The following is a 14,003-nucleotide window of genomic DNA, read 5'->3' as shown; positions in this document are numbered from 1 at the left end:
TACCTAAATCCAAAATTACAATTTTTGCCACCTTTTAATATCCTAGTGATTTTTTTCCCGTTAAACAACAAATTTTATATATTTATGATTTTTATTTTAATAGTTGTCATTTCTTACACCAAAACTCTTCCTTAGGAAGGTTAATTATCTTATTCTACTGAATGTGACATGTAGTGTAATAACGAAAGTGCCTTGGTACTAGAGAATTAGAGTACTGTACACAGCTCTAGCAAACAGAATGAATAATTGAAATCCAATGCTTTTATGCTTCACTGAAAAAAAACAATATTTCATGGCACATAAAGTTATTCAGCTTATTTGCATTCAGGTTGAATGATCACCACTGACCAAAACAGAAGCAATGATGGTACCTTGATGTAAGTGGCAAAGAACATACATAAATATTCTTAGGAAGCAAGATGTACCTGCATTTAATCAGTACTTATTAAAATTTTATTCCCTATAGTTATTCAACAGGATCTGTGGTATAAAAACATAATTACAAAAATCAGATTTGAGCTCATTTGACAACAGAAGGGTTTTATGGTGACCTATCTCCAAATGTTCCTATTTGTAATTAAATGCAGCGATCAGCAGTAAGGATTTTGAAGCTGTTTTAGTAGTTCCGCTATTCTGCTTAACATGTGGCACCCGTAATAATTAAAATGATACTAACACATGCACAATTTTATGGCCCTTATGGTGCAACCCATTATGCCAAATAAGGGCCTCTGTTTTCACAGCATACTGCACATGGTCTCATTACACCCACTTTTCTTTTCCTGTCTTCACACTAACAACTGTTAAAGTGAATAAACACACGAAACGTACTATAACAGCTTAGTGTTTATGATATGTGTGCTGTTAGTCAGTGAACAGGAAAATCTAAACATTTACTGTTTATGTAAAGAATAGCGTTAGTGTTAGCGAATTGCTTGGGTCTGCTTCCTTTATTATCTAGATCACAAATGTAATGACGGGTGTCAGTGGTACCTATATTTCCCCTTTACTTTGCTCTCCTGTGTAGATGTCTACAAGAATTAGAGGAACCTCACATTTGCAGTTCTTGAAATGGTTTATGTTTAATAGTTTTCCTTTTCTCCATTAAAGTGGAAGAAAAATATTTCTATCATAAACTCCCAATATATAAAAAATATTTCTGTACATTTGCTCTTTCTCTTCAACATATTGTACTTGGACCGGTTTGATTTATCCAAGGTGTTAGAAAGTTACACATTTTTCCTGTGACACCTCAGGAAATTCTACAAGATACTGTGAATTCTAGTTTAGTGCTTTTTTATCATGAATAATTTTGCAATTACGCAGCTACTCAAAGACCTCCTACACTCATTTTACAGTCATCAGTTTGGAATGGCTTTCACTCTCTTGGTCTGGGATCCATTCCAAGGGAAGTCCCATAGGTGGGACACCAATGGATTGGACTAAATCTATCCTCTGCATTTCATATTATAGCTTTGTGTGAACATTAGTTGAAAGTTCATATAAAGAGGAACAACCTGTCCTTTCATTTTCCCCTCTTTTCCCCTGAGAGTTGCCATTTAAACTGAACAGTGTCAGGAATTTGCTGTGTTATCAGTGGTAAGGGAAAACTAAAGCCCCTGAATGCAAATGGCAGATTTGATTTCAAAGACATAGTGAAAATCGTCACAAAATTACAGTGACTGGGCTCCAGATATGATGAAAACAGAGAAATCAAGCAGAAAACGCTAAAATGTGTAATATATGGGGGCTACATACACATTGAAGTGCAGCTTTAAAAAAGTACATCTGAAATCATGTGATTTTAAATACCAATATCAGTGCCACAATGCAGGAAAATGGAGTAGAAGCCAGAACTGGACTCCTTTCATGTCTTCGTGCCCACTGGTGAGTAATACTGTGCAGAAAACTTGCAGTTTTGCTCTCTGAAGATTCAGGAGGAGGATATGATGGGGGGAGATGCGAGGGAGAGTACCAAGGCAAAGAAGGACAATACCCTTAGTGTTGTAACAACTTCTCCATGGCCTGTTCTGAAAAAACCTTGCTTAAAAACAAAAACAAGCAGACAACAACAACAACAACAACAACAAAAACACCCATATCACTGACATTCAAAAAGACTAAAGGGAGAAAAACCACTTGATAATTACGTTCTGTCTGAACATCAGGCAAGTTGAGTTCCACGATCTCTTTTTCTTTGATTAAAATGAATGTTTGTTATCAGCATTACTATTTACTACCCCATGATCAAAAACAAATAACCCACTTTGTTTGTTTCTTACTGCAAATGAATTAAATTAGACGCCATTAGGAGCACTAGCTGTTTATATCCTTGTTTCAGCAGTGGTAGTATTTGAAGTTTCCTGCGGTAAGTTCATTACTCGTATTTTGTCCAGAATTAGTGAAGCGTGCTGAAAATTGCTAATGACAGATGTTTCTCCACTCTGTCACACTTCTTGTATCATTTGATTTGGAAAGCAACATACGGTGTTCTGCTCTATCAGTATGTCACAGACTGTCTGTAAACAGCTGGTCATAACTCAGTTCAGTGAAAACCATTACTTTCCAATGAAGTGCTGGACACCCTCCAAATTGCATTTTGGCATGGCCTGAGCTGCATAATGCACAAAGTTCTTCTGTTCTGAGGTTACCTAAGGAAGGATTTTTCTCCCCCTTCCACTTGTTTATTGTGTTTCAGGAAACAAAATATCTTTTCAAATGGTTGGATAAGGGATGAACAACACAGGAAATAAAAATGCTTTTTCTTCTCTCAAGAACCCATAAAAACTGTGACTGGTGCTGTGCTAACAGAAAAAAAAATGCAACTTTACCTCACCATTTCTGTTTGTGCCTCAGGTTGAATGGGGTGTATTATCGGGGTCAGGGCACACAAGATGATGACAGATTGAAATGTCTCCTATCAAATAGTTGTGGCATTCTAACTTTGCTATGACTATGGGGCTATTCCACAGCTCCTAATCACAATGAATCCTATTAAAAACATCTCCCTGCGGTTTATGTGTTGGTCAGATGCAAAGAAATCCATTTCACTTATGCATGTGAGAAGCACAAAACACAGAGGGCAGATTTAATGCCACACACATGGGGATATAAGGTACAATCTGCTGTTTCTTTCTAACAAAACCACTTCCTTGGTTGTTTTAAGATGATATAATATGTTATTAGCGTATATTTAACTAAATATGCATCATACATTTCATGAATACCAGTATCCATTTCTGAGACAGAGAGAGTTTGGCATAGTTACGTGATTTATAAAGTAAGTATAAAACATTTAGACAGCATGTTTTAATAACTGTGTTTAATTGACAATAATTACCACTTGTATTGTATTTAAATGAAATTTTTACATAGATCCTCTTGGTTTAGAGTATGACAGTAGGAAAAGGCACCAAAGCCACCTGCAGTCCCTTGAGACTTCTGCAATGCCTGCACATTACCAAGGGAAGAACATCTTTCCAACTACTATAAAAGGATGATTTTTACATTTAAATTTAGGATAATAAAACAAATATTTGAAATAAAGAATCATGAAACTCAAAGATCCCGTGGAAAAGGGTAGAGATAGATCTCAAGATATCCAACCATTTCTGTATCCTATACCAAGGTTAACATAAAAAAGATTGGGAAAAACCCTGCATTACCAGGGTTTGGATTGTCTAATATTTGATAAGATAACATAACATTTCTCCTCTCATAAGACGTTATCAAAAGTTATCCCTGAAGAGGAATCCACTGATAAAGAAAAGAGCTCTCATACACAGAAATAAATTTTCCAGACTACTAACACTGAGGAAAAAAAAAGACATCTCAGTGTCTCTTTTATTTCTTTGAAATGTATCAATCTATAGGAATAGGCCATTACATTAGATAAATTTTTAATTTTTTTTTTTTAATATGTTGAACACTAATGAACAGATGGGCTTTAGTGAGATTTGGTCTTATAGAAACGTTCAGTTGAGTTTTGTTCAAGAGGATGCAGCTTCTCTTTTGGTGCAGAACTTTTGTTGAGCTTGAAGTATGAACCTGCATGGAGGATCTGAAGGACTCTACAAGGAACAAAAAGTCACAAAAGTCTCTACCCATTTTTATAGCTGTAATACATTACTTATGCAGAGAAACCATGCAAAATGTTTCACAAATCAGTACAAAACCAAGAATCCTGCCCTCACGAATTTATTTTCTCAACAGAATAGGTAGCATAGGAAGAAAAGGGTCATACAGCTACAACACAAAAAACAGAGCAGCTCAGTTTTGCCATGTATTAGCAAAATGAATACTGCATAAGCTACTGGCATCTGTTAAAGAAAAAGTTTTCAAATTAATATCTAATTTAACTCAGTAAGTAGATACTGTCAAAAATTTAAATAAATTCATTTTCCCTCATCAGAAGTGGGTACCTGTTGTTCATCATTACACAGGCTGCCTATAACAGGATTATTCACTCCTACAGCTTTTACCTTTTCAGAAAATGTCAAAGGTTTTTCATTTGTCTTGGTATCCCATCCCACACAATAGGTCAGACACATCCTTTAGCTTATGTTATAACTTATAACTCATGTTGTATAATAAAATCTAATTAAGAAACTTCACTTTCTTTTACAGCTATTTTCCTGTTAATTTTGTGACTGTGCCCTCTGGCCCAAGCAAACTGCTGTAACATTTGCAATCCGAAACCCTTGTAATTTGTGTTCATCTCTTCCATCAAAAATAATTAGTCATATAGTTCTGTGAAGTTTTCACCAAAATTGAGGTTTGGACAGAATATTTAATTCTGGTTTTGGAACTGCAGTGATCTTATTTCAGCATAGAAGTTAAGTTGTATCAATAGAAAAAGGCTCAACATTCACAGAATGTAAGAGAAGATGCCACAAACTCTGCCTTATGCTCAGCCCCCAATGCACACCAGTCAGAAGCACAAATAACAACCAATCATGGCAGGCTTACTGTCTGTGCAAATGGAATCAAAACTAAGCAAGAACACCCAACTGAAAGTCTCTTACTGCTTTACCACACCATTCCCTCGTCTGCCCACTTAACTCCTTGGATATCTGGAATTCCCCCACTTATTTGACCCTCCAGGACCAATCACGTTCTCTGAGGGTACTGAAGAGATATCATTTAATGGCAGTAAATGCAAAAGAACCTGATGACTGAGCTGTCAAACCATTGCCTGAGATCTCAGCAGCTCTCTCTTGCATCCTACCTCCAAGTTTGACTAAAATAACCTTCAATGCTACGGTATCACTGAGTCTCCATAAGTTTTGATCTAACTAGGCTGAACACATTTAGGTAGCCAGTACTATACATTACTGGGCTGAGTTTCAAGTTCTTTGTTCACCATATGGAGGCAATCATAACAAGACACAAAAGCATGCAGAGTAAGGGGGGGCTGTCTCATATCTCCAATAAAATTTTGCCAAAGTGTGTCAATCTCAGCACAAGTTGCAAAGACACATAAAAAGGAAACATATTCATGAGTGCACCACAACAAGGCAAAGCTCGGATGATGTTGATACCAAAACAGAGGTCTTTGTTGGGTCTGTTGATCAAAGCAAAATTCTATAACAGATTGGCTTTGTGAAAATGGAAATAACCAGTCAAAGTAAATTTCAAAATAGATACTGCAGCTAAATACAATTATCATCATTCTAAGCACATGCAAAATTAAGATTGACCTCCTAGTACTAAAAGCAAAACCTAAGTTTTCCTCATAACACAATCGCAAAAAGAAAACAGGACATAGAATGTACGAACTCATACTGGCACAAGATATCTGTTGAAAGATATAAGATGAAGGGAAGTGGTATAACTGTCTACAAATCAGTGTTCAAAAGCTATTCTTAAAGAATCTGATGAGGCAGTTAGCAATCTGCGAGGCTCTAAGAATATAATGTATCACAGTTGCAGAGATTTCAGTGTGCCATCAAAATGCTTGCTCTGTTAGTACTAGGAGATAGAGTCTGAACTTGAGTGAATGATAAAGTGAGAAGTTATGGGCACATTCACACATCAATTGGCTGGAGTAGCAGCTATGTTGCCATAACAAAGCCAACAGTTAAAGATTGTTAAAATCTATAAGATTCCAACATGATTATCAAATATTATCATTAGCCAATAATGACAGCTGATATGGAGTAGACCCTGATATTCAAAAACATTGTGATTTCCAAATCCAAGCCATAAATAGTTCACAGTGAGGAAAAGTCACTAAACTGAGCAATTTCCCATGCCCTCCTGGTATCTGCCTAAGTGGAAGACTTATTTTCAGACTTGTACCAGTCTTGAAGGTCACATTCTTACAGGGGTGGATTAAGTCCTAACATTTGTTGTCTGAAGTCTTAATTCCTTGATTTTCATCTGTGTTGTAACCCAGAATACTACATACACATCTCTACAAAAACGTTCCTTACTCCAAAAATGTATAAGTTTAATTTCTTTAAAAACTAAATAAGAAGATGTTTGCAATGCTTTAACACAGAAAAAAATAATTTTGTATTTGTTATGTTTTTATAAGTTCTGATTGTCCAAAGCATTCACATATTTGATTTAATGTTGTGATTCAAAACAACTTTTTGAATGCTGGACTTTTGCCATTCAGTATTGTAATATGTACCAAACTGAAAAAAAAATATCTAAGAGAGGAGACTGATGGAAAACAAGAAGTTCAGGAACAATCCAAAAAATGACATATGTATATTAGCTCATATTTATGGAGCATGTCTAACTATGAAAGTTGAAGAAGATTTTGACCTAACCTTGCATTTATACTTGGAGAACAAACTGCATGTGACAGATTCTACTCATAATATTTAATGCTCTAGGGGAAAACTCAGGTACTGTGGCACTGTGTGATGTAAAGAACCTGAACAGACTAGAGTAGCTTCGAAAGGCATTTGAATTGTTTCTACCATTATCCATAACTGTAGATTTTTATGCAGTAGGAAGTCCATCATATCCTGATTACCTTGTGAATGGGGGCATTACCAAAAGAAAAACCAAAAAACGAACAGTACACGGTGGCATCTGATTGCTTTGCTGCAAGAGAGATGTATATATCCTTCTTGGGATTTTGACGTGGTCCATTATGAGGAGGTCAGATGCAGGAAATTCTCAGCCAAGGTTTTCTCCTGTCACTATGGCATTGTCTGAAAAATGCAATAATTTTCTCGTTATGAAATACTGGTGAATTTTCCCATAAATTATTTGTACATTTTATTTAAAAACTGTCAAATGGTACTTGGCTCAAGAAAGGAACAGTAGCTCCTTTGAAGCAATTCCTACTCAGCACATCAAGTTTTATAGTTTTATACCATACATCTTTTAAAAGGAATGAAAAAAATTCAATGTAGAGGAAAAAATTAGGAAAAAAAATCTGTAGGAAAATTTTTAATTTTGTCCAAAATCTGAACAATTTCTCTTATTCCTCCTTACATTACAGAGTACTGTTTCAAGGGCGATAGCATTAGGTTGTTTTGTTCCCTCCTTAATTACTGTTGCATATAGTTATAAATAGCAGACAGAAGGTGAGCGGAAAATGACAAAACAAGTTTATTCTGAAGTCTAACATAAAACACTACAGGCTAAATATGTACAGGGAATTACACAAACAAGTGTTGAACTATATACACATGTTATAACAGAAGGAAAGACATTTCATACATGCAAGGAAAATCTTCCTAAAATAACTTCAGTGAAAATACCTACTTATCCTTAACTAAACTAGTGATCTAAAAGGCCAGAGAAAGCAGTATCTTTCTCTAGATACCAACATCTTCTTGAGGGTAGTCTTTCGGTAGCTTCACAGGCTTTAGAGGGTCTCCTGCAAGCTTCTCTTCTAATCTATCCTCTCAATCCTTTTGGCACCACTACAATGCCCAGGAACCAGTACCCAGGTAAGGCTGTCTTGTCTCTGAATGTGCAGGCAATATAGATGGGTTTGCCAAGCTGCGCTGGATCCTTCCTCAGAGCAACCAGTTGTACCAGCTGGTCTCTTCAGGCACCTTCCAGGCCCATATTTCAATTATTATGTTGTCCCTTGTAGAAGATTGTCATTTCAACTCAGTGACTCACAGCAATCAACCAACCTCTTAGGCTGGATTCCTGGTACAAAATAAATGTTACAAGACTTGGACTATCAGATACAATGATGCATTGAATCTGCCATCCTCAGTTTCCATAGAGATGCCATACGGATGCCTCCTCAGGTCTCTTGGTCCCCAGCTAGAGTAGCATTCACACTGAAGAAAGAAAACTGTACTAAATCTGTGCCTTGTCTACACAAGCAAAGCAGTCAGTAGGATCATTTAATATTTGTTTTCTTTTGTTCAAGACTGGAAGATCTTCACAGAGTTCTGACTATCGTACAAAATAATTTAAAAAAAAAGTCATAAACTAGCTATATGAATATGTGACACTCAAAAGCTATCCAGAAAACACATTGTTTAATTTGACATGAATTATTAAGCTCGGAAAATGCCATATCCAAGGCACAAAATATAATTACAGATTTCTTGAATAGGAATCAATTAGTGGTTCACTAGGCTTAGATAGCCTTTGCAATGACATATCTGGACTAATTTCCCACAGGTGAATCCTCTTTCTAGATGTGATTCTGATAGATGATTGAAATAGGACCCAGGTCTGGATTAGACACATCTGATACCTTACCTGACAAAGTTTTCAGAAAAAAGGATTTCAAAAGAGTTCCAAAAAATGGAGCAGAGCAAGTTAGGAATATATTATTTTAAGGAAAAATTGTTTTCAAACTCCATTAGATTTGGTTCGAGAGCTAGTTTATGTCTTAAAGTACAAGAATTTTATCTTCAAAAAAGTGCTTGCATGCTTAATATAACTATGTTCATATCTATAAACATGAATCATCTAAAATCCCAGATTTGTACACCTATTAATATCCTGCACTTTTGTAATATCCTACACTTAGGTGTGAGTGGTGCAGAGGAGAAGCCCCTTATGCCACATTTAAAGGCATCACTTTTCAGATTTGTTAAATATCTCTTCGGCTATTAAAAAGAAAGGTAAATGTGAATGAAAATGAGAATGTTCTCCTTCCCTTAACCATTCATGACTTACAGATATCTATTATTTTTGCTTCCATTCACCGTCTCTGAACAAATCCAGTCATCCATTCTCTTGTCAGAGAGAAGCTTGACATACAACCAATGATTTTCCTCATTTAGCCCAAGACCTTGCATTTGTCTCTTAGATCTTTTTTATAATAAAGTTATCCACTACCTTTGTGGTAAGGTGCATCAAGCAGCATATATTTGTATGTGAGTTTACAATGTCACCCTTTGTTTCCTCCTACAATTGTTTATAGGTGCCACCATTTTCTTTTGCCATAGTAGTATATCAATATACATTAAAAAGAAATTTTCATTCATCTGTTACAATTTGAGTTTGGATATGCAAATTATAATTCTTTTGATTCTTTGCAATATACATAACTTCACATTTACTAACACTTAGTTCTAGCAGTTTAAAATCTGTGTGTTTCATAATTCTTCTCGTATTGATCTATACTTGATTACTTGTCTGTACTTGAATAATCCAAATATCCAGCTTTAGTTCTGACATTCAGAATTCTACTTTGCTGTGTTAATAAAATTCTTCTAACCCAGGGGGATTTTTCTGGAACACTTCCAACCAACTCCCCCAAAATATCTGAAGCAAATGCCACAATGTGCTTTCAGACTGGCTTCCAAATGGATCCTAGGAAGGGTTGCAGACCAGTGTACAGACCTTCAGATCACCAGCTAGTGATGGACATGAGAGCAACAAAATCTTCTCTCAAGTGCATGAACACTAGTCCCATAGATTCTTGATTACAAAACAAACATGGTGACAGTCAGGAATCTCACTCTAAACACAACCAGGGAACTGTAATAGGGACCGCCTCTTTGAATTTCTCTTTTGATTGAAGATATTGATTCACCATTTGGAAAATTAGTTGCAAATAAATATGTTTGAAAGTAGCTTTTACAAAAAATTTGGAATTGATTTTCTGAACAATATACTATTCAGGGTGAAAGCAATTATATGGTTTAATGTACATATATTTATTTTTATTTTATTGTGAAACTACCTTTCCTATTTACTAGATTATGTCTCTACTCACATTTGTGCTTTTGGGTGGATATCAAAATTCAATTAACAATGCAGAAAATTAACATTGCAAATTTATAGTAGTTAAAGAAAATTATTTCAAATATGCTGGATAAAAATATCAATATTGACTGTGCATTTTGAAATTACTATTTTAGGATAGGTTGATGATCTGCAGTTAGAAATCCTTCAGACAAGAGAACTTACTATTCTTAGACCCTGAAATCTATGTTTAAATCCAAAAAAAAAGGGGTAAATCATAACATTTCCTAAAATTACGTTTATTATGTTTTCATCTCCTAAGTAGCTTTTCGGTTTCCATTCAGTTATTCAAGAATTTCGAAAAACCTGACCACATTGAAGTCAAATTAGTACAGTCTCCAAAAAAGGTTACAGCTTTCCAAAGTAGATATTTTTTTCCACTTTCTTTTCAGACACTGAACTAATGATTTCTCCTGGTTTAGCAATCTGATTTACTTTAGAGATGTGCTGGTTTTTACTCATTTTAAGTTATTTAAACGGATTATTGGAAATTATGTCTAAAGATATGTTGTCATGGTTTCAAGTTTAAATTTTAATATGTTTGCATTTACAAGGAGAGATGTATGCAAAGGCAGTCAAACTGCAGTAAAACACATATCTTAAATAAATGATTAATTTATTCTGCTCCACAGTCAGCAGTTATGACACAGACTTGCAATCAGTAGTAGTGCATGCACAGTGCTGGAAAGACCATTTTGTAGGATGGCCTCAGTCGTATATCAACATCCCTAATGCCAATCTAGACACTAAAAATATTCTAGTTAGCATACTTAGCTTAAGAGGATATTTGGTTTACAGATCAGCTCAGTTAGTTCTGTAAAAGATAAGCTATTTATTTAGGTTTCACTTAAAGATCAAAGAGTGTGATTAAAAGCAAAGCCTTCTTGTCGGCTTTTTAAGAGACCCTGGAAATTGTCATCTAAAAAATAGTTACTAATATTGCCAACTCCTAAATTTAATGATTTCAGGACAGGTAGTTACTTTTTCCAAAATTTGAGCATAATGTGGATTTCTTGCTTAGAACTTTATTTTGATGTACAAAAGCACTCAAAAACCAAATACCAAGATTGGAAAAGAAACTAGGACAGAAACACTGAAAAATATAATTCATTTTAACAGTAGGTGTTTTGTCCTCATTTATTCTCCTCCAAGTCCACAATATTAAGAAGAAACAGCAGAAATCAGATGTGTCCTAAGAAAGGCAATTTAAAGGACAAGTAGCAAGGTGTTCATTCTGTTGAAATGGAAAATTGATTTATTATTTGCAATGAAGGATGATCACATTATAAAGGTGTTATATAGAGTCTCTAGAAATAAATAATCAGATTTATGAAAAAAAAATTTAAGCTATGGACATTTGTTCCATGATTGCTCAGTACAAGGAATTCCACTGTACAGTACAGACAATTCGGCACATAAAACCATGGCCAAAGGTGAGTTGCAAAGTTGAGACACGAGCCCTTTGTTTACCACAATAGCAATCAGCATGAGTGTGTCACCTCTTGGGCCAAGCATGCTGAAAGCAAATCACAGTCACTGTCTCATGAGGCTTCTTAGGAGTCGTTAAAAATAGACATTTCAGCCACTAACAAAATGCCATGGCAGTATAAGGCAGAGTGACCTTGGAGACAACAAGTAATATGACTGTGAGAAATCAAGTTTTTAGTTTCTGCTTTGTCCCAAGTGTGGTTCTTCAGCAGCTGCAGAACTCGCCTTGGTATCATGCAGATGTATTGATTTGGTGCCTACAGTGACCTCAAGGGAAGTGCAAGTGATTCTGTAGCCCAAAATCTGCCTGTTGCAAAATGGGAGGGGAGAGGGGAGCAAATCAATGCACTTATTTCCCCTTTAAGAATTGCAAAGGGCTGAATTTGAAGCAGAAAAATACTTCTACCAAACGGTTTATTAACGTATCTGTTATAGCAAATAGCTGTTACTATCTGGCAAATAATTTTCCTACCAGCCCATCCATTGTGGTAGTGAATGCTCAGTTTGTCCAATTGAATCCCTTTTCTGTTTGGTCATGTAGGAAAATCACCTTCAAAAAGGTGATTTGAACAGTTTCATACCTTTATGTGAGATCAGAGGTAAGAAGCCTCTACCTTTATTTATTATCACAGTACTTTTCTGCTTGACCAAGAACTGGGTGGTGCTTACCTTACCTGTGTAAAACAAAGCACATTTCTCTCCAAGGATGCTGCACTCTACCACCGGGGAGGACACATCTACCCTGTTCCTGCAGGAGCCCCAATGCAGGGATGGGATCCTTAGGGCTGGGTGCCTGCTCTGGCAGACCAGAACTGGCCCTCCAGAAACCAGCCCTGCCTGGATATTGCCTAGCTGTGTCTGGCAGGGATTAAGGAGCTGGGCACAGCACTGCACAGGCACAACCTAGCTGTTCCTGCTGGTGCACATGGTGCCAGCAAAGGCACCTCTCTACCTTCTCAGGCCAGGCATTCAGCAAGTTAAAACTAGCCTGTCATGTTTGCTGAGGCAAAACAGATGTATTGTTAATGCCCTGCGGTGTCATTTTCCAAAAATGATGGTGCCACTTCAGAGGCAGGGTTCACATGGACAGGAAAGCTTTCTGGTCACTGGAAGGAGAGACATTCAAGGGATGTTGAGTAATATTAAGCAGGATAGAAGACAAAAGCTTAACTTTTGTTACCCTGAAAGCAAATGAGAATAATTTGCGGTGCCCCATGGAATTGTTTTCTTATGCTTTGCATTGGACATATGGCCCAGAGAGACACTGTGCTCCCACATTGCACATGGAGTCAAGGATAACCCTGGATGTTCAGTGACACTTAGCACCCAGCTTGCTGTAACTCACATGTTGAGGTCCTGGCAAGCTGAGAAAAAGCTTGAGAGAAAGCTGTGATCCTAGAATAACAAAAGCAGCATCTTCTAGTACATCTATATACAGTGGAAAAGGGAATGGCACAGATATCCCTCACCCTGTAAAACCCCAACAAGTAAGCCTGTATGACACAGTGGAGCTAAGCAAATGCAACAGCCTATGTCCGAGAGAAATTTAGCTATATTTGTGCAGCTCTGTGCCCAAACCATGAAGCCCTGCATCCCAGTATGACCAGATGGTTGAGAGTAGTCTGCAACCACCAAAGCCTTTACATACACTTGTTTTAATCATGCTGATGAGATAAGTTCTCCTCAGATTTTAAAGAGCTTCAAATTTGTCTATATTTCCTGTATCTGCCACTTATCTTTTCACAAGACTATTCCCTCATGCCCTCCAAGGGCTAAATCCATTAAAATATGCAGATGGATTGAACTGTTTCTCTGATATTTTATTTTCAAGGAGACTGCAGTCCCAGGTCACCCTGTAGCCATGGATATTCCAGGTTACTGGTGAGCACAGTTTTATGTGATAATGAAGATACCTCTGTTTGTCCAGAGACACTCTCAAATAATGGAAATCAACACAGATCCTCATTCAATAAAATAGAAATTGTCACCATTTTGCTGTGCTTCCGCCAGAGCAACATATGGTAGCACAGCTGACAAATATAATCTTTTCCTTTTTTTTTTTTTCCATTTCACATGCACATTTCATTTTGTAGAATACTAAGACTTTACATAAATTGCCTGTTAACCCCTTGCAGTCACAGCACTTGCTTCTTGGGCTCCCTTGAGCTTTCAAATATTTGAAAGATGAAGTTAAAATGCAACAGTCAGGGAACAGTTTATACCTTCAACATGTAGCCTACTTACCCTTTTCACAAGGAAAATCTGCTCTTTTTTTATTTCTCTCCAACCCAAACTTTCTTTTTAGGCAATATACTGTATAAACAGTA

This window comes from Neopelma chrysocephalum, unplaced genomic scaffold (genome assembly GCF_003984885.1).
Source record: "Neopelma chrysocephalum unplaced genomic scaffold, ASM398488v2 Primary Assembly neopelma1_22, whole genome shotgun sequence".
NCBI classification, from domain to species: Eukaryota; Metazoa; Chordata; class Aves; order Passeriformes; family Pipridae; genus Neopelma; species Neopelma chrysocephalum.
This window is presented reverse-complemented; position numbering follows the sequence as displayed.